Raw genomic sequence first — 26,887 nt, forward strand, 5'->3', positions numbered from 1 at the left:
TAGTTTCCATGGCTGCTGGAGCTCTAGCGAAGCCTCCGGTCTGCCTTCTGAGTTTAATTATTGCCCTTCCAAAGGTTAAAGGAGTATGCAAGCAATCTAATTTCTGACACATTGGTAAAATAAATAACATTGTCAAATATAATTAATTACCCAAAATGAAAGGTTTTCCAGCATTGAACCCCCCAAAATACCCCATGCTTTTAGTTTGTTGGTACCTTGTCATTATCAGATACGTCCTGCAGTAGTTCTTTTGACCAGGCTGAGCATGCGCCGTGTAGAGCCCCCTGTTTTCGATAGTCCATCGACTACTTGCACTGCGCAGTGACTAGGCGTATGCACGATGTTGCACTTGGAGAGCATGCGCAGTGCACTTGCCCTAGCTCTCTGCCTTTAGTAGACACTGCTCAGAAGATGACACAGCGCGCTTCTGGAAAACATAGTGTAAACCTATGATCAAGTGTGCCCAATGGTTTTGGGGCACATAAGAGAAGAACAGAGGAAGAATAGGGAAAGGAAAAAGAAAAAAACGTTTATATTAGGCATGTTAGATTATGTTTTCTAAAGGTACTTAGATAGAGGGGTTTCTAAAAAAAAAAGTGTGATTTGGGGATGACCGCTTTAATAGGAGAGCACAGAAAAATGCAATACACAGCAGTACATAAGTATTGCAGTGTATTGTATGACTGATCCAGTAATCGCATGGTAAAGTCGCTTAGGTGTACTGCAAGAATGTATAATAAAATTATTGAAAATATACAAAAATAAAAATATATAAAAATATTTTTTTTTTTTCACATTTATCACATAAAATAACATAAAACGTAAATACAATTGGTATCACCACATACGTAAAAGTCCAAACTATTAAAAAATATGTTATTTAACCTGCAGGGAACGCCGTTGGGAATTGATGTTTTTGGTCACTTCGCTTCCCCCAAAAAGGAATACAGAATAATCAAAAAGTTGCATATACCCCAAAAAACATGGAAAATCGATGGAAAAATAAAAAAATTATGAGTTTCAGAATATGACGACAAAAAAACAATGTTTTCTTTAACAAATTGTTTTTATTTTGTAAAAGTAGTAACACACAAAAATCCTATATGATTTTGTCATCACCGTAATCATATTGACCCGAATATTGAGATAATATGCAAGAAAGAACACTGTAAAAACAAATTTGGTACAATTAGTAATTAGTTTAAAACGTACATCTTGTAAAATATGGCCTTGTTGATGGAAAAAAATCAAAGTTGTGGCTCTTGGAATGTGACGATGGGGAACTGGGAAACATAAATGAAAAAACTAAAATTGGCTGTCTATAAGGGGTTAAGTAAACAGCTCAGCTGGTTTAATAGCATTAATGCAGTCCCGAGATCTTAACATATACTGCATAGATACGGATCTGTTTCTATCTGCTTTAAGGCTCCGTTAAAAGGCACGGACACAAAGACGAAAACCAGATGGAACCCATTAAAATCAATAGCGGGAATTTATCAGACTGACTACGCCAGGTATCTAGCATAGAAAAGTGGGGCCCAAAATTTGCAACTTACTTTTTATGCTGCCCTCCCAATTTTGTGATAAGGGGCGTGGCTTTCCAAAATGGGGTGGGGTTTCATCGGCCCAACAAATTTATTATAAGTTATGCCAGAAAACCGGCTTCTAGCTGGCGTAGATTTTACTCTGTGGGGCATATCATATAAATTAAAATAAATGCTGATTCTCGCCACATATCTACGCTCCTCTGGGTACACTTAGGCTTTCTTAGAATGTTGCTGTTCATACAACATACTGTACTGACGCCGGGCAGCATCAGGACGTTGTATGAGCCACATGGCATGTTGAGGGAGCCTGAGGTGACCCAAAAGGGAGAAGCAAAGAGGAGCATTAAGGAGAATATACTTTTTTTTAATGGCCAATAGGAAAGGGGAGATGAATGATGTAGGGCCGCAGTCGTTGCGCCACTATTGTGGCACACAGTCGGCCAAAAGACGCATTTGTCTCAATAAATGTATCGCATCTTACTTCAACTTTTTTTCTATTAAGACTGGCAAATAAAACGCCAGTGTTAATAAATTCTTCCCATTGAGTTCTGTCGGGTGGCTTTGGTGTCCGTCATTTGATGAATCCCGCGCTTCCATTATTGTAATTCTGTTCCTGTGGTGGGACAGAATAACATAAAATAATGACGCAGATGTGAACAGAGCTATATGCTTCTAGTTAAAGGGTCTGCAGTCACCGAAAAAAATGAATAAAACTGAATAAAAATTTATAAAACTGAATAAAATCTATAATAAAAAGCGTAATTCTTTCTACAAAAACATCTGCTATTTGTGTTCATGTAGGAAATGTTAATGCCCTGGTGTGGGCCCCGGCTGAACTGTGCTGAAGTTAAATATTAAATTTGTATATATATATATATATATATATATATATATATATATATATATATATATATATATATTGTAATGACAGGGATAGGGAAACAGACAAGTGAGCCCTAATCTACCCGCCACTCAGTCCCTGCCTACTTGCAATGACCCGCCCTAGGTGACGGGGTACAACTGGGCGACGGTCCCTACACTCAGTAAGTGCACGACAGACAACCAGACAAGGAAACACAGAACAAAGGGAAACGGGGCAGTTGCCCACGGCAACACCGTGAGCAACAAGAGTAGTAAACGAGCCGAGTCAAACCAGGAGAGTACGAGGTGCCAAACGCAGAGCAGGAGAGTAGTGAACAAGCCGAGTCAAACCAGGAGTGTACGAGGTACCAAACGCAGAGCAGAAGAGTAGTCAGTAAGCCAGGGTCACTACGAAGCAGGGACAAGTAGTTCAAGAAGCTGCAGCAGGGCCAGGAAACCAACAGAGTAGAATCACAAGCAAGGACGAACAGGAAAGGCAGGTATAAATAGACAGAGGGCGGGAGCTAGCTCCGTCTGGCCAGGCTGTGATAGGCTCTCCCTCTCCTAAGCCTGCCATCCTGAGTGGTGGAAGATGGAGTCAGTCTCACAGACATAGAAGCAGGTGCAGTCTGATTACCTATGGGCGTGGATACAGAAGCTGTGCCTGGCAGATCCTTAACACATATATATATATATATATATATATATATATATATATATATATATATATATATATCTATATAAATATATAAAAATATATATAATAATAGAAAAAAGCAGCACTCAAAGATAAATTCCAAAATGGATATGGTTGCCCAGCAGGTAATCCTGATCCAAGGATAATGAATGTATATAGAAAGAAATCCCACAGCACTCTGGTATGGCACATAAAGGTGATTTATTTCAAACAGCAAAATAGGATGCAACGTTTCTGTCCAACCTTAGGACCTTTTTCATGCATGCTTGAAAAAGGTCCTTAGGTTGGACAGAAACGTTGCACCCTGTTTTGCTGTTTGAAATAAATCACCTTTATTTGCCACACTGGAGTGCTGCGGGATTTCTTTATATATATATATATTTATTTATGTATGAGGGGACAGCAAATGTCTTTTAAAGGGGTTTAAAGGGGTCTGGTCATGAGACGGTTTTTCATACTGATGGCTATCCACAGGATAGCACATCAGTATATAATCGGTGGGGATCCGACACTGTCGGCCGTCTCCGGGCCTCGGAAGTTATGCAGTGATCGGTGCCGGAAGCAGATGGCTCCGTACACTGTATAGCGGCCATTCTGGCTTACTACAGTACTGTAGCACGGCCGCTATACTGTGACCAGAGCCATCTGCTTCCGGCACGGACATCCGGTCCCCGGAGCCAGAGGGAGCAGCTTGTCGGACCACCACCGATCATATACATATACTGATGACCTATCCTTTAACTGTTAAAGAGTATCTGTACTTTCAAACTACTTTTGATATGTAATAAAGACCAGCACCTTCGGCTGTGATCGATCCTCCTTGTCAGGCTGAAGGCGGCTCACTTAGAATGCCTATGAGCCCTTCAACCTAACTAGTAGCGCCGAACACATTTTTTTTTTTTAAGAGTGCAGTTACTTTTTTAATTCAAATATTTTTTATTGAAGTTTTTCAGACAAAGAAAACAAAAAGGAGCATCAAAATCAACCCTGTCCCATAATAGCAAAAGACATTTAGAAAAGTCACAAGCCAAGATCACTCCGGATATTAGAAAGTATAAAAATACAGCATAGGAAAATTTTCATGACAATAATTTCAATATCCGGTGAATTAAGATAAAATGAGCATGTCATGTTACTTGAGACTAAGCATTTTCATGACGACAGTGTACATTAAATATGCAATTACAGATTCTATATACAAACAACAACAACATGAACAGAAACAATATAATTACGGTGAACAAGCCTAACATGACTTCAGTGATTAAGAACTTGGGCAGAAAGTAGAACTTGTCCAAGCTAACCAATATTTATTAAAAGATGCAATCGAGAAATTTCCAAATGCAATTGATTTTTCATATAGACAAGTAGTATGGATTAGAAAGGAGTTCCGAAAATGAAGGGCCGTCAGTTTTTTTCCCAATATCTGGTTACCACCAGTTTAGCCATAACTAGAATTTTACATAAAAGTCGTCTATGAACCCATGGGACAATGTCCAGTTACAAAAACAGTAAAGAGAATTGTGGGGTACGGGGAGTTTTCATAGAAAATAAACCATCAATAAGATTAAACACTTCCACCCAATATTGCTGAAGTGGACAACCCCATAGGATATGGGTAAGAGAGCCGATATGTCCACAATTCCGCCAACACAATGCGGTAGAATTTGGATACATTATATGCAAGCGCTCTGGCGTATAATACCATCTGAAAATCGATTTATTAGCGGCTTCCAGATGCGAAATACACTTAAGAGAGATATTTATCCATTTTAAGGCCAAAGACCACTGTTTATCCGTAAAAGACTTACCCAATTCCCTTTCCCAATGAACAATTGGGGTAGATTTTTCAAAAACAGAAAGGGACAACGTAGAGCTATAAATATGTTTTAGGCCCTTTGTTCCTTTTGCAAAACTATTCAGTAGTGTCATATTCCCATGTAATGTAAGATTCATATGACTGAATAAAATGTTTGACTCTAATATACCTAAACAGTTCGGTCCGGGGGATAGAAAATGACGCCTTCAAGTTTTCAAAACTCAACAGAGTGTTATTATTAAAAAGTTGGTCACATGACGTAATGCCGTGCGATTTCCACGTCCCAAGGTCCATATCAATAATGGCCAGTTCTAAAAAAAAACAATGGAATATACGACCTATTGATAAGTAAACGATTAGAGGAATTCACATATACGTGTGTCCAACAAGTCAGAGTTGCTTTAGTGAGTGGAGACAGCCCCCCTGGAAGTGGTAATCTTTCAAGTGGTAGGAGCAACAGGGCCTTTAGGCGTTGTGATCCCAAATAAGACGCTTCAATGTGTACCCAATGTTTGGAAACGTCCTCATTCCACCAATACACCACTTGAGCAGCCAATGTTGCCACATAATATTTATGTAAATGAGGAACACCCAATCCCCCTGACGTCTGAGCTTTAAACAGTACGTGAGTGGCAATCCTCGGTCTTTTCTTTGTCCAAATGAAGGTCATTAAAATATGTTGAATTTGTTTGAAATATGATGTGGGGAGTGATATAGGGAGAGTCCTAAACCGGTACAATAGCCTTGGCAGCAAAAGCATTTTAAACACTGCGATTCTGCCCAACCAGGAGACCTCCACCCTCAGCAGTCTTTCAATCTCTGCCTGAATCACCTTATTAAGAGGTGATTTGCTCCAAATAGATCTCTATGGTTTTTAGTCAATCTAAGGCCCAAAATATGTGATATCTGACATGTTCCAAACAAAATTATATTTAGATTGATGAAACTGTAGGGAGGACGTAGATAGATTCAAGGGAAGAATCTGTGATTTCTGTGTATTAAGTTTATAAAAAGATACTCTACTAAAATTCAAAATGCATTCCATAGCTGCTTCTAAAGTGGTCTCCGGAATAGAAAAAGACAAAATGACATAATTCGCATATAATAATATAGTATGGGTCCTTGACCCTATTTATATGCCATGGACCTCCCGGTGTAATCTGAGAAGTTGCGCTAACGGTTCCATAGACAGCACGAATAAAAGGGGTGACAAAGGGCAACCTTGTCTAGTTCCATTTGTAATTTTAAAACCTGTAGATAGTACCCCATTCGTATACATTTTTGCAGAAGTTTTTGAATATAAGGCTTGTATAGCTGACATTATGACACCTGAGAACCCTATTTTTCTCAGAGTCGAGAAAGCATGCAACAAGGAAATTCGGTCAAACGCTTTCTCCGCGTCCAATGCAAGCAAAACAGAAGGAATGTGTTTTCGTTCAATCTGATGTAGCAAACCAATTATTCATCTGGAGTTATACGAGCCTTGTCGACCTTTTATAAAACCTGTCTGATCATCGACTATTAAGTGGGACAAAAGAGGGGATAGTCTATTCGCAATTATTTTAGCGTATAATTTCAAATCAATGTTAAGTAAGCAAATTGGTCTAAAATTCTGAGGTTGGTCAGAGGCTTTGCCCGGTTTTGGTAAAGTAATTATTAAAGCCTCCTGATTTTCTTTAAGGAAAGAACCAGAGGTTTGAGCCGCCTGGAAGAATCTACATAAATATGGCAAAATAATTTCTCTAAGAGATTTATAGTACGCGTTCGTGAGGCCGTCTGGACCAGGTGCTTTGTCCGGGGGCAACTTAAGTATGATATTATTAATTTCAAAATCTTAAATCGGGGCATTCAGAGTGTGTAATTGATCAGCGGTTAGTTTGGATAAGGGAATGTTCTCCAGAAAAGCCTAAATGTGTTCTGTAGTTGGATGTGACACAAAAGGATCATTATTTAAATTATACAAAGTTTCATAAAAAACCTTAAAACGATCAGCAATAAGTACCGGATGGGAGATTTGCTCTTGTAAAAAGGGGATTCTGTTTCTTTGACGCTGTTGTTTAAAACGAGAATCCACTAACTTTCCCGCTTTATTATTTTGCAAATAATAACTTATTTTCGTTTTACGCAATTTTTTCTCATACTCAGAGACCATAGCTAATCTCAGGTCTTATCCTTTCTAGCTGGGGAATTTGTTCCGTAAGGTTAGTAATAATAGCCTCCCGATGTTTTTTTTCTATATGCCCCAGATGAATCAGGGACCCTCTTATGCATGCTTTATGAGCATTCCAAAGTGAATTAATATGTATCCCCCCAGTATCATTAGATGAAAAGCATTCAGTAAGATCTCTCACTATGTATTGTTAATATTTAGTGTGAGCGAGGAGGAAAGGATTACATCTCCAGACAAAGGTGCGGTTAGTGTTGTTATGTTCCTAGTGTTGTTATGTTCCTTCAGTGTAAGTTTTATAGCCGCATGATCAGACCATGTAATACATTCAATAGTTGAATTAACCATAAGGAGTAACTAAGTGAGTCTCTTGTAAGAAAAGGACATCACACGTTAAGGACTTAGCCTTTTTCCACATAAAGTTGCCTTTTTGGGGGGTGTTAAGCCCATTAACATTTAGGGATGCAAATTTAAGAGTCATTGGATACAGTAAAGGGAGTGCTGCAGACCCATTCCCTTATCCCATTTTTTAAGGACATTTACAGACACAGCCACTATGCAGAGGGGGGGGAACCAGAAAAACAGCTATTACCATACCAGAGTATAAAAATATGAATGTGAGAGAAAATATTGGTATCATGAATTTCAAAAGGACATTTGTGCTGCCCAGAGAATTGTAATAATGGAAAGCCATATATAAAGCACAGTTTTCAACACAGAAATAATATAAAATCACAAAATAGAAAACGAGAAAGCAGCAAAAGCTGGAAAACATATGTGAATGGGGGGAAAAAAGTCAGTTTGAAGTGGATTCAAGATGGACGTCTTGTGCACCAAAAAAATTGTGTAACATATCCTCCACAAATGCCTCTAAGTATCCTCAACGATGTGGTGGAGAACGTCGCGAGCTCTGGCGCCATTCCACCGCCACATGAGATGGCGGGTGTGTCACAGGTTTGTTCGGAGGATGAACTTTAATGTTCCATTGATGCAACAGCTTTAACCCATCCTCCAATGATCTGATGACATGCATGGTATTAGGCCGTTTGACCAGAAGTTTGATTGGGAAACCCCATCTATACAGAAATTGACTTTCTCGGGGTGCCGTTGTTATGGGGATCAAATTACTACGCATTTGTAAAAGTCGCTGCCGGTAGATCAGTGAAGACTAAAATCATCCGAAATTGAGATGGTAGCCTATCCTTCTTGCTGTTAGCTTCCATCAGGCGTTCCTTGATGTGAAAAAAATGGATACATGCTAAAACATCTCTTGGAACAGCAGCAGCCAGATGTTTGGGTCTGGGTAAACGATGTATTCTATCAATAATCAGATCCATCTGGGAACACTGGAAGAATACTTTTAATAAATTCTTGTACGTAAGTGTGGAGATCTTGTGGGTTAATTTAGTCAGGAATATCCCGAAATTTTATGTTATTGCGCCTTGATCTGTCTTCAATGTCTGCCAATTTAGCTTTGACCTGGGCCAGTTCATCTGATATGTCATAGTGCGCATCTAACAAATCATTATGATAGGAAGTAACTTCCCCCATTTTGCTTTCCAAATGATGAACTCAGTGTTCCACTTCTTGCACAGAGGCAGATAAAGGGTTAATAAGGCTTGCCAAGCCTTTATGTAGAGACTGATGCAAAGCTTGTAACATATTCTTCATCATCAGTTCAGTGACTGTGTTTGAAGATGAAGGTAGATGTCCCAGAAATTCACATGTTTCTCCCACAGGAGTGTGTAGAGGAGATAAAACAGATATGGAGGGGTGTCTTTCCCTGTCTGGAGAGTGTGCAGTGCTTAGAACTCTCTGCTTCTGGGTCTCAGGGCTTCTGGCCGAGGGAGAGATGGTGCCGATATGGCCGTCCCACGTGGTGTGGAGCGGTGATGGCGGGTGTCGGCTGCCTCGTGGCAAGGCCGAATTCCGTCTGCCAGCGATTCCTCTGCTCCTGAGGTGAGTATGGAGACACCAGCGGGTCTGAATTGCGCCATTTGTGAGCAGGCATCTCCAACGGCTGAACCGGTGTGAGATCCGGCGGCGGCTCTGATACCTGAGATCCAGCATGTGAGCTGGGGTACGCGTCGTCCCCTTCTCCATGTGCCTGAAGGGGGTAGAAGTCGGTGAGTTTTTCTGGTTTTGTCACCGTTCCTTTCCTCCTTGGCATTCCCGGGATCACCAGGAGTATTTTAATAAAGGTAGGATGAGGCTAACAGCCGCTATTAAAGTCGCTATGGTGCAGGAGCTCACCAGTTAGATGTCCATCTCTCTCCAAAGCCAATCCACGCCCCCCGAGTGCAGTTACTTTTTAAGATTGTGAGTATTATCTGCAAATTGGTAATGACTAATTTGAATTAAGTTAACTTGTAATCCATTCTGCTGCTGACTTCTAGATAGAGCATCTGTATCAGACCTCTCCTGTTATAGAGATAGCTGAGCAGTGCAGCTGTTCCATCTACAATCACTGGAAGTAGCAAGACCTAATATACTGTATTTTGTTATTATCTCTGTATCTATTTTATGTGATAGGATAGATTGCTCACACTTTTTCTGCTGATTATAGGAATGCATTCACTAATTTGATATTTCTAATATTTTTTTAGTAAATAGAAAACTCGTTTGTACGCCATGTTTTTAAGCCAATTACAAAACATTAATGAAAATATGAAAAAAATGGCAGAGATTATTAAAGCCAATCAGCAGTGAGTCATGCTGCTCATATCATGGACCACTTCCTAATTTTAGTAACTGTTGCCAGTATCATAATTTATTTATCAATATGAAAGAAGGGCTTCTATCAGTGAGCTTATATTATTTTGTTTTGATTAATACGAAGAAACAAAGTACCTAAACCTTATGGTTGAATAAGTGTCCTGATGATTCTATACATAGTAGGAAGGGCGTTACGCTAGATTACAATTTTATGGTGCTTGTCTTGGCTATAGCATATATCAGTAGAATTTTTCTTTTTCTTTTTCGCACATCACATTTTCATCCACCTTAGTTATGGTTCTGTGAATACACCAGTCTAATGATCACCAGTCTAAACATTTATCTAAGTTGTAGGGTGACTATATCCCAGTTATCAGACTAGGGACATATAGGGACGCCCAGGGGAAGGTTGGAGAGTGGGGGTCACCCTTTTCAGGATGGGTGCTCTGCTGGTTGCAGAATTTACTAGAGAGACAAGCCAGCTCTGGTGCTCTATCTCCTCGACCATTACTAACCTTGTTATATATCTGGCCGATATGCTCTATGAGTTATCGGTCGGTTATTTTAGGTGACAATGTTTTAACACTTTTTTTTGTTGTTTTGAAAAAAAGGTTATATTTTAAATATGAAAGTTTTGGTTCAGTGGATCCTGGATCAGTTTCGGAGACCCCAAATTAGCCCGGTTTAGAAAATCATGTGTAAACATACCCTAACTGATGTTTACCTATCAGAGTGGCACAAGTATTTATTCAACTGGACTATTGTATAGAAAAGCAAATAACAATTTTTGTGGAGATGATCTTACCATTTCCATGTCTGTCATTGTATTCCATTCTCCACATCCTCGTTGTTTCCTTACCGAAAATAAATCAAGCTGCCGGGGAAATGTAGTATTACATTAAAATGAATTGTTGACCCTATTACACTTGGACAAACCAAATCCAAAACGACTCTTTGTTAGTGGTTCTCCTCTCTGGCTCAGATGGGGGACTCACATATGTGCCTTAAAAACTCCATTCACATACTGCAGAAAATAATCTGCTGATTTAAGGCATGCTGTAAATGCTAAAGTCTGTAGCATGACTCTACTATTGTGGATTTATTCTGGATTTTACTCGTAGTTCATATCCACTGCAAAATATGTATGTAAAACATTTCGATTTTGCAGTGATTTTAAGGTCATCTCTACACAGGAAATTTTCAGCTATGTCTTATAATGGCCTAAATAAAATTCAGATTCAGATACCTTGTAGCGTCCCAGCACAGACAGCAGAATACAGGTGCCATTTACAATGTGAAGAATGTCTGTATTCCGTTAGTGAAGTCGAGATGCTGTTTTTGATAACTGTCATCACTACACAAACCCTGCACCCCCTCTACTGTCTGAAGTATAAAAATACAGGTGCTTTAAAAAATTTCTTGTCATTGGAGGGAACAGAAGCGATATGAAATGTTAAATACTTTTGTGTCAAAAAAGACAAAAGTATAATAGGTATGATACCTTTATTGGCTAACCATAAAAGTTCTATATGCAAGCTTTCAGAGCACAGAGGCCCCTTCTTCAGGCAGTTTACAAATGAATGACTTAGAAAAAAGCACAGCATTTAGATGTTACACAACGACAATTAGTACATGAGGTGATACATCATTAAGATAAGCCGGGGCAATAAAACTGAGGTTATAGGGGTGATGACTTAGGAGTTAAGGCATCTGGAGTCAGTCTGATGGGGGACGTGACGTGTGTCCATGTAGTGGCTCATAAATCCTGGTGTTAGATTGAGGCCTTGTGTCAATGACTGGAATTGTATCATCATCTTGAATTCCCAAATTTTTCTTTCTCTGTTGTTTTTAAAATGACCCTTCAGAATGAGTACCTTTAAATCTGCCAAACTGTGATCAGGTCCAGAGAAGTGTTTTCCCACGGGTGTATCCACCTCCTGTTTTATTGTATGTCTGTGAAGATTCATCCTGGTTTGTAGTTTTTGTATGGTTTCTCCAATGTAGATTCCTTTATTGATGCACCTTGTACACAGGATCATGTACACTACATTGGAGGACGTACAGGAGAACGTGCCAGTGATTTTATAGTCCTGCTGCGTGTTTGGTATCTGGATGGTGTTTGATGACCAGATGTTTGTACAGGTCTTGCATTTTCTACTGTTGCAAGGAAAAGTGCCAGTCTCTGATGGTGGCGAGAGGCACTTCTGACCAGGAGATTCCTTAGGTTTGGTGTCTGTTTGTAGGCAAGGAGTGGTAAATCTGGGAATATTTCCTTCAGTTTATTGTCTTTGTTAAATATAGGTTGGAGATCAGCAGCAATTTTCCTCAAGATGTTCATTTGGGGGTTGTATATGACCACTAGGGGAACCCTGCTGTTGTCTTCCTTCTTTTTGTACTCCAGAAGATTGCTCCTTGGAACTCTTGTTGCTCTGTAGATCTGATCATCTATAATCCTTGGATGGTATCCCTGTTGTAAGAATGTATTCCTCAGTGATAGCAGGTGTTGTTTTGTGTCTTCACAGTCTGAACAGATCCGTATGTATCGCAGAGCCTGGCTGTAGATGATGGATTTCTTTATGTGTCTCGGATGGAAGCTGTTCCATCTCAGATATGCTGGACGGCCTGTAGGTTTATGGTAGATTGTTGTTTGTATGGTATTGTCTCTCATGTATATGGTCATGTCCAGAAAATGTATTTGAGATGTAGAGTAGTTGAGAGTGAGTTTGATGGTAGGATGGAACTTGTTGAAGTTTTTATGGAAAGAAAGCAGTTCATGTTCAGAGCCTGTCCAGATTATCAGCAGGTCATCAATGTACCGGAAATATGCTAGAGGTTTAGTTGCGCAGGTTGATAAAAACTCTTCCTCTAGTTTGGCCATGAACAGGTTAGCATATTGTGGTGACATTTTGCTACCCATAGCGCTTCCCATACATTGCAGATATATGTCTTTGTCAAATAAAAAATAATTGTGATGGAGTACGAACCTGATGAGTTGTAGGGCTGGCTCTAACAGGAACTGATTACAACCCCAGACAAATGCATTCCACTTCAACTCCGGCTCTTGACTTGGGTCTCCCACATCTTAAGGTAATTAACCTGTCTCAACACTCACTTACATCTAGTGACATGTCTCTTTTGGGAAGGGGGTTAACCTTTTCCCCTGCCTCTTCTTTTGACCATTTTTCAGCAGTAAAAGATCTGCAACTCTTCGGCAGGTCTCTGATTTTTAAAAAGTGGTACTTCAGAGAGGAAGATAACATCTTTACGACAGTACAAGAAAGAGAGACATTGCGTATTTTGGAGGAATTAGTTGATCAAGATGAGAGTATACCTAAAGGTAAGATACCAACATGCATTAAGAACAAGTCAACCAAATTTCCCCCTCTGTCTATCTGTCCAGCAGTTGATCTTTTCGTTAAACTCGTCTCTAAGGAATGGGGTAGTATACCTAGTGGCATTGATCATGACAACTTGAATCGGTCTGAGCGAGCAAGTCTCAATAAAATGAAAGCCTGGGATGATGTTATAGTGAAACCGGCGGATAAGGGGGGCAACGTGGTACTTTGGCCACGCCAATTGTACATTCATGAAGCTAACCGCCAACTAAGGAATACAACTTGCTATCAAAAGCTTACTTTCAACCCCTTGTCTTCCTTCAGATCGCAATTTTATGGAATCTTGCAAAACGCTGTGGCAAAAGGCACAATTACAAAACCTTTGAGCGAGTCTTTATTCGTACCAGAACCTACTATACCAACGATGTATCTATTGCCCAAAATTCACAAAGATGCAAAGAACCCGCCAGGTAGGCCTATTATTTCGGGCACTGGGGGCCTTATGGAAAAGGCATGTAGGTGGATTGATTTTCATCTGAAACCCCTTGTTGAGTGTTTACCATCTTATCTGCGTGATTCAGCCGATCTGTTATTAAAGATCGAGGGGATTCACATTGATTCAGACCATCTACTAGTTACATGTGATGTCGAATCCCTTTACACCAGCATTCAACACAATGATGGTTTACATGCAGTCAAGAGCTTTTTGTCCATGAGTGACATTGAAGGTGAAATCTCTCAACTCATTCTGTTGTTGTTGGACTTCACACTCAAACATAATTTTTTCACCTTCAATGGATCGTTTTTTCTACAGCTCCAGGGGACGGCGATGGGGGCGGCATGCGCACCCTCATATGCCAATTTGTTCCTGGGGCTGTGGGAGAGGGATCTTTTTATGTCAGATCATGAGCCATCAATGAATCGTGTCCCCTTTTGGGCACGGTTCATTGATGACATTTTCATGATCTGGCAGGGCACTCCTGAAGACCTTTCAGCTTTCATTAAAGTTTTGAATTGTAACCTACTCAACATCAAACTCACATATAAATGGAGCTACTCTAGTGTCGACTTTTTGGATATATTAATTAAGAAAGATGGTAATGGTTTTTTACAGACGGATTTATACCGTAAGGAAACTTCCACCAATTCACTCTTGCATGCCACTTCATCGCACCCTCGTCATACCATCGATGCTATTCCAGTGGGTCAATTCTTACGTGTAAAGAAGATTTGCTCTACCAAGGAAGATCTTAAATTTCGCTTCAAAGAACTAGGCGACAGATTTACCCAAAGGGGTTATAGTCAACGCAGTATACGCAAAGCTCGGGACCGGGCGTCAAAGACCAACCGACAACAACTTTTGCAAGTCACTCCAAGGTCTGATACAGTATCAAAGGTGAGATTTATTACCACCTTCAACTCTCGGTGGACAGAAATGCGCAGTGTCTTGAACAAATTTTGGCCGATATTGCTGACTGATCCCATCTTGTTGAAGGTTCTTCCTCACTATCCTGCCATGGCACCCCGCAGAGCTCCCAATCTGCGTGATGCCATGGTACGCAGTTATCTCTCACCTACTCAACCTGGCAAGGTGTTTGGTACTAAGGGACCAAAATGGGGTTGCAAACCGTGCGGCGACTGTATCAGTTGTCCTAATATTGAACGAATAGGAAAATTTACAGATTCCAGCGGGAAACATGATTTCAAAATCTGTTGGCCCATATCTTGTGGAACTAAGGGTGTTATCTACTATGCCCTTTGCCCCTGTCCGAAGATATATGTAGGTATGACCACTCGTGAGTTACGTTTGAGGGTAAGAGAACATGTACGGGACATCGAGAATGCTAAAACGGCTGATAACATCGAGCAGCTCAAGACAATCCCTAGGCATTTCCGATCACACCATGCTTGTAATTCCAAGATGCTTAAAATTAGGGGCATTGACCACATTAACCTTGGTATGCGTGGGGGTGATCTTAAAAAACGTTTACTACAGCGTGAGTGTAAATGGATATGGAGACTTCAAACTATGTACCCCGCAGGTCTCAATGAGACCGCAGGATATTCATCATTTCTCTGACTGTCAGCAGCTTTTAATGGTGTTGGAGTTCTTTTGTTATTTTTCATATAGGATCCTGTGTGTTTATATATGATTTTAACATTTTTTTATTTTATTACAGACTAGATCTTTGATGTGATTCTGTTTTTCATCATTCGGATTCCTTGTCTTCCACTTTTTGGGATGCCAGTATATATTTTTCCATCGTTTTCGTTCATTTTTGATGCGCAGCGGCCAGCTAATATACAATTTGTATTTGTATCTGTGTATGTCCTTTTGGCTTTTCGTTTATTATTTATTCTTTTGTCAATACAACAATTAGTGTAATGTTTTGTGCACCTTTTAACTAATCTTGTCAAGAGATGGTAAATTAAATTACACCTCATTATGTCACTCCTCATATGATTCATCCTTAGCTGAATATATATATACTCAATTAATTTTTCATTCTTTTCATTGTATATTGTATATCTATTGGATGTAACACCACTTTATTCATTGTCACCATTTCTCATTCACTCTACATTCATCACTCATTTACTTTCACACACACATCTACATATATATATATATATATATATATATATATATATATATTTTAATCACACATTCTTTATTTTTTATTTTTTATCTTTTATCTATTTTTCACTCATTCTGTAATCACTTCACTTTATTTTCATCTTTATCATTCAATTTCTCACTCATGCAGCATTTATTCTGTTGCTTCTAGTTTTCAGGCACTGTTGTTCAGTGCATCTGTTTTCCTTCACGACTCTTCAAAACTCTATTCAGTATAATTTTTCTGATCAATATTACTTTTTCACTTCATTTATGTCCTCTCATGCTGTCTCTTGTCAGATTGTTATACTTTATTCAAACTTGTTCTTTTACATGTATACCATATTGACATATATGTTGTTTACTGACGTCTTGATTCATTCGGCTTCACGGCCATTTTTATATACACTGGCGTATCCTGGGTTACTTACCCTCTCGCTGCGTCGCTCCCTCTGATTGGTGAATGGGTGCCCGGCCTCCGTCCCGCCCTCATGACGCGCCGGTTTCCGGTTCCACGTGACCGCGTCTTTTGACGCGATGACGTGCATCCGGTCCTGGCCTCTCGTGATTGGCGCTTCTGGTAGATGCGGCCACCACCTTCACCACGAGGTAAGCGACCGATAAATATGTAGCGATACATGTATTATCACATGTTCTTAGCCGGGGTTTTCCCTTATTACTCTACGATTGGCTGGCTCATCCCTACATATAGTGGTATGCACATCATTCAAATGCTACCCCCAGACGAAGGCAGTTGCGCCGAAACGCGCGTTGGGGCAGACATATCGCCGTGCATCTATCTGATTGATCAATGGGTATGTGTTTCATTTCCAAACATCTTTTCACATTCACCTAACTAATGGTACTCATTCATGGTACTATCTTTTGTACCTTAGAGTATATATTTTCTCCTCTCTAATTACCTCATCTGACACACATTTGTAGTCAGTTACATTTACTTATTCTATGTATTTACGTACCCTGATCATTAGATTATACCATTTGGTTGTCACCATTGTTCGTCTACCTTAGACGTTACCTCCCTTGTATGCATGGCGTGTTAGTCTTTTTAACCTGTTGGTTTATGGATTCTTTTTATTATCATGTATTCATGTGTCATTTTCATTAAAGTATTTTTTCTATTTTTCTATATGTTCTTGTTGTTGGCATTTCTTCTCTTTTCGGTTATATATTGTGCTTTTGATGCCTTAGGGGTATACACCCCCGGATCTGGTTCATATTTGAATATATGCTTGCTGACAGCCGCATCTTTACTTTGCTTTGAACCACTTTAGATCCATGCTGTGTTTTTCGGTCATATTAAAAACAAAATTGTGTTCAAAGGTGGATATTAATTTTAAGGATCGAACCAATTTTGGACTTGAGGAACCAAATTTTTTTTATTTTTCCTCTTTTCATCCCAGCACTCATAACTTTTTTATTTTTTGTTCAACATAGCTGTATAAGACTTTGATTTTTGCTGGACATTTTGTACTTTCTGGAGGTACCATTTTTTGGTACATACACATTAGCGTTTAATTTAGATTTATTTTTGTACAAAATTAATACTGCAAAAATGCAGAAAAAAAGCAGTTCTGCTGTAGTTTGAATTTTTTTTTTAACAGCATATACCGATTGTCATAAACGATGCTATAAATTTGTTGTGCAGGTTGTTACGGCCGTGGTGATATCAAATATGTGAATATTATTTTATGTTTTGGGACTTATATTTAATAAAGTTTATGTATTGTAAATATTCAATTTGTGTGTCATTTTGTTTACTGATTATTTTTTATATAACGTTCCTTTTTTTTTTTTTTTTTTTAAATAATTTTAATTTTTTATTTTTATTCCATAGGGGAATTTTAAATTTTTATATGTATTTCTTTTAAGAACTATTATGTACTGGCATATATTCTTTATGTCAGTACATTAGCCTGTACACAGGCAGTTGTTAGGGCATTCTTCAGTATGATTCAACAAAGTACTGCCACTCATTTTGAGCATATTCATCAGCCATCGCTAGACAGTTAAAGCAGGTTTGCAATGCAAACACATTTTCCCCATATACTTTTCTTCTGTTTAGGATCCACTCCTGGTTTTGGCTTAAGGAAAACCGTAGCACAGAGTGTTACAATTTTATTTTAAGCAATTACTATTTATTTAATATTTAGAAGTTAGAACCACAGAAAAGACAAGAGTGTGTAAAATACCTGCAAGAAAATATAAAATACCTGATTATTTGGACGAGTATTATAAATGGCACATGTTAGGTTGGGATCCTGTTACAGATTTTGCATTGGGGCCGAGGAACTTCAAGTTATGGCTCTGTTAACCCCTTCCGGCTTTGGCCACTTTTGGCCTTCCTGACAGAACCTAATTTTTCAATTCTGACATGTTTCACTTTATGTGGTAATAACTTCGGAATGCTTTTACCTATCCAATCGATTCTGAAATTATTTTCTCGTGACACATTGGACTTTATGATACTGGCAAAATTTGCTCGATACATTCAGTATTTAATTGTGAAAAACACCAAAATTTTGTAAAAAATTGCAAAGATTTGCATTTTTTAAAAATTAAATGTATCTGCTTGTAAGACAGCCAGTTATACCACAAAAAATTGTTGCTAATTAACATTCCCCATATGTCTAGTTTAGAGTGGCATCGTTTTTTGAACATCCTTTTATTTTTCTAGGACGCTACAAGGCTTCGAAATTTAGCAGCAATTTCTCACATTTTCAAGAAAATTTCAAAAGGCTATTTTTACAGGGGCCAGTTCAGTTGTGAAGTGGCTTTTTGGGCCTTATATATTACAAAACCCCCAATAAGTCACACCATTTTAAAAACTTCACCCATCAAAGTATTCAAAATAGCATTTAGGAAGTTTCTTAACCCTTTAGCCGTTTCACAGAATTAAAGCAATGTAAAGGTGAAATTTACAAATTTACAGAAATTTACAGAAATTCATTTGTAATAAAAAAAATTGTAACCCAGAAAGTTTTACCAGAGAAATGCAACACAATATTTATTGCCAAGATTCTGCAGTTTTTAGAAATATCCCACATATGATCCTAGTGTGCTTATGGACTGGAGCACAAGCCTCAGAAGCAAAGAAGCACCTAGGGGATTTTGAGCCTCCTTTTTATTAGAAAATATTTTAGGCACCATGTCAGGTTTGAAGGGCTCTTGCGGTGCCAAAACAGTGGAAATCCAACAAAAGTCACACAATTTGGGGAAACTAGACCCCCCTCAAGGAAATTATCTAGGGTATAGTGAGCATTTTGACCCCACAGGTTTATTGCAGAAATTATTGGAAGTAGGCAGTGAAATTTCCACTAGGACTAAAGGACAAAAAGCACCACAACATTTTTAAAGCAATTTCTCCCAAGTAAAACAATACCCCACATATGGTCCTAAATAGCTGTTTGGATATTAGGCTGTGTTCACACGGAGTTTTTTGCAGGAGGAAAATTCCTCCTGCAAAAACTGCTCCAGTAGGTTTTTGCACAGTGGTTTGACAAAAACTCGTCAAAACACTCGTCGAGGTTTTTTTTTCCTCTTTCTGACTCATTGAAATGGGGTTTTGGAGGAGGAAACCGCCTCAAGATGGGTCATGTTGCTTCTTTTTACCACGACGAGTTTTTTTTACTCGTGGAAAAAAAACTCGTCTGCCTCCCATTGAAATCAATGGGAGGCATTTTCGGGCGGTTTTTGAGGAGTTTTTTGGTGTGGTTTCTGCCCCAAAAAACTTGTCAGAAAACTCCGTGTGAACAGGGCCTTAGAAGGGAAAAAGCGCCATTTGGATTTTGGAGCTCAAATTTACCAGGAATGGTTTGCCGAGGCCATGTCGCACTTACAAAGCCCCCGAAGGGACAAAACAGTGGAAACCCCCCACAAGTGACCCTATTTTTTAAACAAAACCCCTTGAGGAAATTATCTAAGGGTATAGTGAGCATTTTGACACCACAGGTTTTTTGCAGAAATTAGAAGTAGGCCGTGAAAATAAAAAACTACATTATTTCAAAGAAAATGTAGGTTTAGCTAATTTTTTCTCATTTCCACAAGGACTAAAGGAAAAAATGCACCACAACATTTGTAAAGCAATTTCTCCAGAGTAAAACAATACCCCACATGTGGTCATAAACGGCTGTTTGGACACAAAGCAGGGGTTAGAAGGGAAAGAGCGCCATTTGGCTTTTGGAGCTCAAATTTAGCAGGAATGGTTTGCTGAGGCAATGTCGCATTTGCAAAGCCCCTGAGGGACCAAAACAGAGAGAATGCCCCAAAAAGTGACTCCATTTGGGAAACTACACCCCTCAACAAATAAAGTAACAAAAAGAATCCCAACATAAACTACTGTTTGGGCACACGGCAAGGATCAGAAGAGAAGGAGCGCCATTTAGCTTTTGGAGTACAGATTTTGCTGGATTGATTTCTTGGCACCATGTCGCTTTTACAAAGCCCATAAGGTACCAGTACAGTGGAAACTCCCCAAAATTACTCCATTCACGAAACTATACCCCTTGAAGAATTCATCTACGGGTGTAGTGAGCATTTTGACCCCACGGATATTTCATAGATTTTATTTGAATTGGGCAGTGAAAATAAAAATAAAAACATTTCTTCAATAAGACGTAGCTTTAGCTCGAAATTTTTCATTTTCTCAACAAATATAGGAAAAAAAGAACCACAACATTTGTAAAGCAATTTCTCCCTATTAGGTAATACCCCATATGTGGTCATAAACTGCTGTTTGGGCACACAGTAGAGCTCAGAAGGGAGTACAGATTTTGTTGAATTGGTATCTGTCGCATTTGCAAAGCCCCTGTGGGACCAAAACAGTAGAAACCCCCCAGAAGTTACCCCATTTTGGAAACTACACCCCTCAAGGTATTCACCTAGTGGTGTAGTGAGCATGTTAACCCCGCAGGTGTTTTGCAGAAATGAGTGTGCACTCGATGTTGCAGAGTGAAAATTTTTTTTCCATAGATATGCCAATATATGGTGCCCAGCTTGTGCCACCATAACAAGACAGCTCTATAAGTGTTATGCTGTGTTTCCCGGTTTTAAAAACACCCTACCTGTGGCTCTAATCTTTTGCCTGGACTATTAACAGGGCTCAGGAGTGAAAGAGTACCATGTGAAATTGAGGCCTAATTTGGCAATTTACAAAGTATTGGTTCACAATAGCAGAGTCTCGGATGTGAAATAATAAAAGAAACCCATGAGAAGTGACCCCATTTTGGAAACTATACCCCTCAAGGCAGTTATTAAGGGGTGTAGTGAGCATTTTCACCCCACAGGCCTTTTCCATAAATGATTGCGCTGCGGATGGTGCAAAGTAAAAATTACACTTTTTCCCTAGATGTGACATTTCAGTGGAAAATATGTCGTGCCCAGCTTGTGCCACTGGAGACACAAACCCCAAAAATTATTAAAAGTGTTCTCACAAGTATGGCAATGCCATATATGTGGAAGTAAACGGCTGTTTGGGCACACTGTAGGGCTCAGAATGGAGGGAGCGCCTTTTGGCTTTTGGAGCGTGGATTTGCTCAGCAAATAGTTTAGTTTGAGTATTACTGGTATTTAAGTTTATAATTTGGGGGTACATGTAAGCTGGGCAGAGTACATCAGGTGCATAGTCAGGTGATATAATAATGGGGTAAACAATGAAATAATCCATATATGTGTGTTACGCTGTGGAGCAATCCTTTCTGCACAGGCCGGTGTCGCACTGATAAATGGTGTCCTTACTTATCCCCCTATTGGTCCACACTCTGCACCTTTGCAGTTTGGGGCATTTTACTGGGAAAGTGTTGTCCTGATATAATACGGGCACACTCGCTTCCAGCAGATATGTTCGGGCCCTCCCCTTCCTGGTTCCCTAATTTTAGGGCCTTGATAAATTGCCCCTCGGGCCTGCACAACTGCATATTTTTTATTTCCTGACTTATTGGAGCCTTAACTTATTTAAATAGAAGTAGTGGTATGAGGGCTATTTTTTTGCGGAACGAGCTGTAGTTATTATTGGTACCATTTTGGGGTGCATGCGATTTTTTGATCACTTTTTAGGCAATGTGACCAAAAAGCAGCAATTCAGCATAGCTTTTTAGTTTTTTTTATATAGCGTTCACCACGCATCATAAATTACATGTTAACTTTATTCTGCGGGTCAGTATGATTCCGGCGATACCAAATTTATAGCACTTTTTTTTTTGTTTTACCACTTTTTGCACAATAAAATTACTTTTGTAAAAATAATGTATTTTTTCTGTCGCCATGTTTAAAGAGCCATAACGTTTTAATTTTTTTGTCGATGGAGCTGTATGAGGGCTTGTGTTTTGAGAGACGATCTATAGTTTATATAGGTACCAGTTTTGGATACATGCGACTTTTTGAACACTTTTTATTTAAATTTTTGGAAGACAAAGTGACCAAAAAAACAGCAACTAAAATTTTTTAGGGTTTTTTTTTGCCGTTCACTGCGTGGGACAAATAACATAATATTTTTATAGTACAGGTCGTTATGGACGCGGTGATACCAAATATGTATGGTTTTATTATTTTGTTTCGATAATAAATGACTTGATAATGGCGAAAGGGCGATTGTGTTTTATTTTATTGCTTGAAACTTTTATTTTATTTTTTACAACATTTATCCTGACTATTTTTTACACTTTTCTTTAGTCCCACTGGAGGACTTGAAGATCCAACTGTTTGATTGATGTTCTAATACATTGCACTACCTATGTAGTACAATGTTTTAGAACTGTCAGTTGTTCAATGACAGCAAGCCGATGAGGCTCCGCCTTCGGTGGAGGCCTAATCGGCTTCCGTAATGGCAGACAGGAGGCCATTGTTAGGCCTCCTGTTGCCATAGTAGCAGTCGGCAGCCTTGCCATCGCATGGCAGGGCTGCCGATTTGCTACAAACCACTAAGATGCAGCGATCGCTTTGGATGCAAGCTCCGATTCCTGCCGTTACAGCGGGGTGTCCGCTGGAACATACAGCGGACACCCACTGCTGAGCCAGCGCCATCTCGCCAATAGTACAAGGAAGCATTTTAGGCCCCGCCTCTGAGTCGGGCATAGGAGGTTTTCGTTGCTGGCAGACCGGGAGGCCAGTATTAAGCCTCCAGTTGCCATTGCAGCCACCGGCAACCCAGCGATCATGTTGCTGGAGTGGCGGTGGCTAAAAACTCCTCACATGCTGCAATCTGTATTGAACGCAGCATCTGAGGGGTTAATCAGCTGGAACAGATGCTGCCTCCAGTCCTGGCCATTACATCAGGGTGTCAGCTGTAACATACAGCTGGCACCCGGCGGTGATGGTGCGTGCTCAGCTCCTGAGCCCGCACTATAACTGCGATGTAAAGGTACTGCGCGTTGCGGGAAGCCCTGCCCAACAGCGGCGTATATATACGGCGGATGTCGGGAAGGGGTTAAAGGGGTTCTCTGAATTTATCGAAGGCAACAGTGGCAGATCATCATAGGGGCATTTGGGGCAGCCGCCCAGGACCCGAGGCTCCTGGCAGGCCAAAGTACACTGCATTGGATATGTCCTGCAAAATTACCTGCAGACATAAGGTCAGATGACCTTATTTTTACAGTTCTTGTTACTGTTAAAAAACCTGCAGGTCGCATGACCATGTAGGCCGGTCCTAGTACACCAGTAAGACTCCATAGGGAAGACTGTAAGCTGCTTTGTAAGTATAAGGGGGATGCATTAGTTTAAGGGGTCTGTATTTAGGGGATTTGGCCTTGGGTCTGTATTAGTTTAAGGGGTTTGGGATCTGTATTTAGGGGGTCTGGTCTGAGGTCTGTATTTAGGGGATCTGGCCTGGGGTCTGAATTAGTTAAGGGGTCTGTATTTAGTGAGTCTGGGGTGTGTATTAGTTTAGGGGTTCTGGGGTCTGTATTTAGGGGCCTGTTGTCTGAATTAGTTTATTAGTTTAGAGGGTCAGGTCTGGGGCTCTGTATTTAAGATTCTGGTCTGTAGTTTAGGGGTCTGTATTTATTTAGGGTGCTTGTTCTGGGGCTGTATTTGTTTAGAGGGGTCTGGTCTGGGGATTGCAATCGTTTAGAAGGTCTGGGGTCTGTATGTATTCTAGAGTCTGGGGTGGGGTTGGAATTTGTTAGTCTGAGTTAATGTATTGACCTGGGTTCTGAATTTGCTATGGGAATAATTTTGGGGGTTTGGTGTCTGAATTTTTGTGTTTCTATAGAGGCAGGAAATGGCTGCAGAAGCAAGGGCCAAAGATCTCTTGGCAGCAAACTCTGCAGTCATCAGGAGAAGTCGCCATAACGGTTTGTGTCGGATGGAGAAGAAAAGAACAGACAACGAGTCCCATTAGAGAAGACATCACCTGTGAGTCCCTAGATTTATAGATGATATGCCCTCTCTCCTGACATGTCTGTTATAGGAAATCCCTGTATGCCACAAAAAATCTTTGTGTAGCCCAGGACAAATAGACAACTGGGTGTCACCATTAGCCTTGTAAGGATGATGAGTCCCTAAGAATGTGATACTGTCAGCGATGGTTGGAGACTGTCAGTATGTAGGGACACAGCCCTTTGACACAGGGAATTGTAACACCAATTTGTCAATGCACAGAAGGGTGGTGTTGACTATAGACATGGCAAGGCAGAGCGGTAGTGGAGAGGGGCGCCCAAGTTCAGGGAATAGACCAGGGCCTATGGTTTACTTAATCAGTCACTGCATGGCAACAAGAATTAAAACATTAATTGATTATAGTGCGGGCTCAATGCATAATAGAAATAAGTTTACAAAGTTTCTCCATTATTAGTTCATGACTAAACATCTTTATTTATAAAACACATAGTACCTTTTTACATCATACCAGACACTGTAATGTAAAGTAACAATCTTTCTTTAGTGGGCAGATTCTGTCTTGCACAAGGAAATCACTGGAAATTAACACATGCTTGTCTTGCTAGAAGAATAACAAGAATTTCTGCAAAACTAACTGAAGGATTTAATGTTACAATTTAGACACGGAGAATAGCAAATGTGGAGTGAACGGATGTCAAATCGAGAAATAACTATCAAAATGCAGTAGGGATTTTTCTGGCATCTTTAGGTCACCGATTTTTAGAGTGAAATAATGGTAAACTAACAAGGATAAAAGAAGGTAATATTAAATTCTAGAAAATCATGTCTCCACAGAAAAGCAGGCAACCCGCTGTCCTACACAAGGCATTAAACAGCTTGAATGTGTTAATGCAACAATGTTCATTTTCTTTCTCTGCAGGCTTTTGTCTCAAAGGTTATCTGTTAACAACCAAGAACCCTTTTTTTCCCTGCAGTGTGGCTTAATTCTTCATTGAGAATAGCTACTGTATGATCCATGCCTCATTAGTTTATGGGAGGGAGCTGGTCTTCATTAATTTTCTTTTCACTTCATTTGCTTGGCTTGGTTATAATTAGCTTCAGAATAACTAGGGGCAGATTTCAGCAGATTTATTAACACAATTGCATTCTCTAGGAGCATGTTTTATCCCTATATTTATTTTGTTGTCAAAAGTTTGGAAAAAAAAGAAAGAAGTGACCTGCGGCAAAATAAAAGATTTAATTAACTTGATTTGCTCTGTCTTATTGTTCTGGTTATAAAACTTCTGCTTTATTGTGTTGTGTTGGTAAAAGTTCGAGTCAACATAAGGCAGTATAATATATTCACTAAATAGAACTCTATAATGATGCCAGCGGTAAATTGATGTCTCCTTATATTACAAGGTAGAAAATTGTTTTTCTTTTTAATTCAAGATTACATTCTTAGTGACTATGTTTGAAAAATAATAAACTGTTGGACATTGACCTGTTATCTCAAATGATCTGGTGAGGAATATCCACCTGTAGATATCCAAAAATTATGGAAAGAAGGTGATTTTCAACTCAGATGTAAACTTACCAATATGTATTTAGGCTATAGAAAAAAAAACTGTAGCACCTTAAAGGGATTTTCCAGGTTCTAAACATTTTGGGGTAATGGCAGTAGATCAGATAAGTAAGCAAAAGAAGCAGTACTTACACCTATCCTCTCCCCCAACATTTCAGCTCCCGGTGATTGTTTACATGCATGTAGCATGTGACGGCTGCAACCAATCAGAGGGCTCACCGGGGCTCATCGTGACAAATCTATTAAAAGTCTATGAAGGGGATTCGGAGCTCTGTATCAGAAAAATGTAATTTCAATCGCTGTAAAGATTATATAATGAAATTATTCAGCATTATACAAACATTGTAATGTCCAAAAGATCACCTTTTTGAGAAGACCACCCCCTTATCTAGACCAGACTTCCTATAACAGATTTTTCATACCACCATATACTATGCACACTGCCCATCTACTTTGAAAAGACCGCCTGCCTAGAATATCACTTATTAATGCAAATTTGAGAGTTCTTCCCAAAGAGGTTTCACTGTGTAAATGAGTCTTTCTACCGTTTTAAACACTTTCATCACTAGCATGCATCATATTTAGACATTATTTATATAATTATCTTTGAAAGCTGTCGTTTTTTAAAGAAACGGGGCTATGAAACATGTGTGAAAGAGAAACTGTCTTTGCTGCCCAAAGCAACCAATTACAGAAGAGCTTTCATTTTCAAGAACAGAATAGAAAATAAAATCTGCGCTGTGATTGGTTGGAATGGGCAACAAAAAATAGTTTTATCTTTTAAACAGGTTTTCAAATCCCCACTTTACACACTGAAAGAACACTGGTGTTTACCTTGTATTGTAATTCTGTATAAAATGTGTAAACTTGTGAAAACGTGTAGTGTTCCTGTGTAGAGGGCTCCCAGGAAGGAGTCAATCGCAAAGAGATCCGCCATAGTCGCTTTGAGAAATGCAGGGCATAGTCTGTGGGAAATTGCTCCCATGGAGAAGGTTTCTCTTGGTAGCATGCAAGGTACCCTCAAGAGATATTCTAAAAATAAGTGTGTACGTGATCAACTACTACCTGGACAAGTGGTACACCGAGTGACCACAAAAGAGGAAGACAAATTTATCAGAGTGTGTTTTAAATGGGACAGATTTAAAACAGCTAACCAGATCCGTGCTGCTCTGATGGAAACGAGGAAGAAGAGTGTGTCAATCGCGACTGT

The sequence above is a fragment of the Rhinoderma darwinii genome, chromosome 4, assembly GCF_050947455.1.
Source record: "Rhinoderma darwinii isolate aRhiDar2 chromosome 4, aRhiDar2.hap1, whole genome shotgun sequence".
Taxonomy (NCBI): domain Eukaryota; kingdom Metazoa; phylum Chordata; class Amphibia; order Anura; family Rhinodermatidae; genus Rhinoderma; species Rhinoderma darwinii.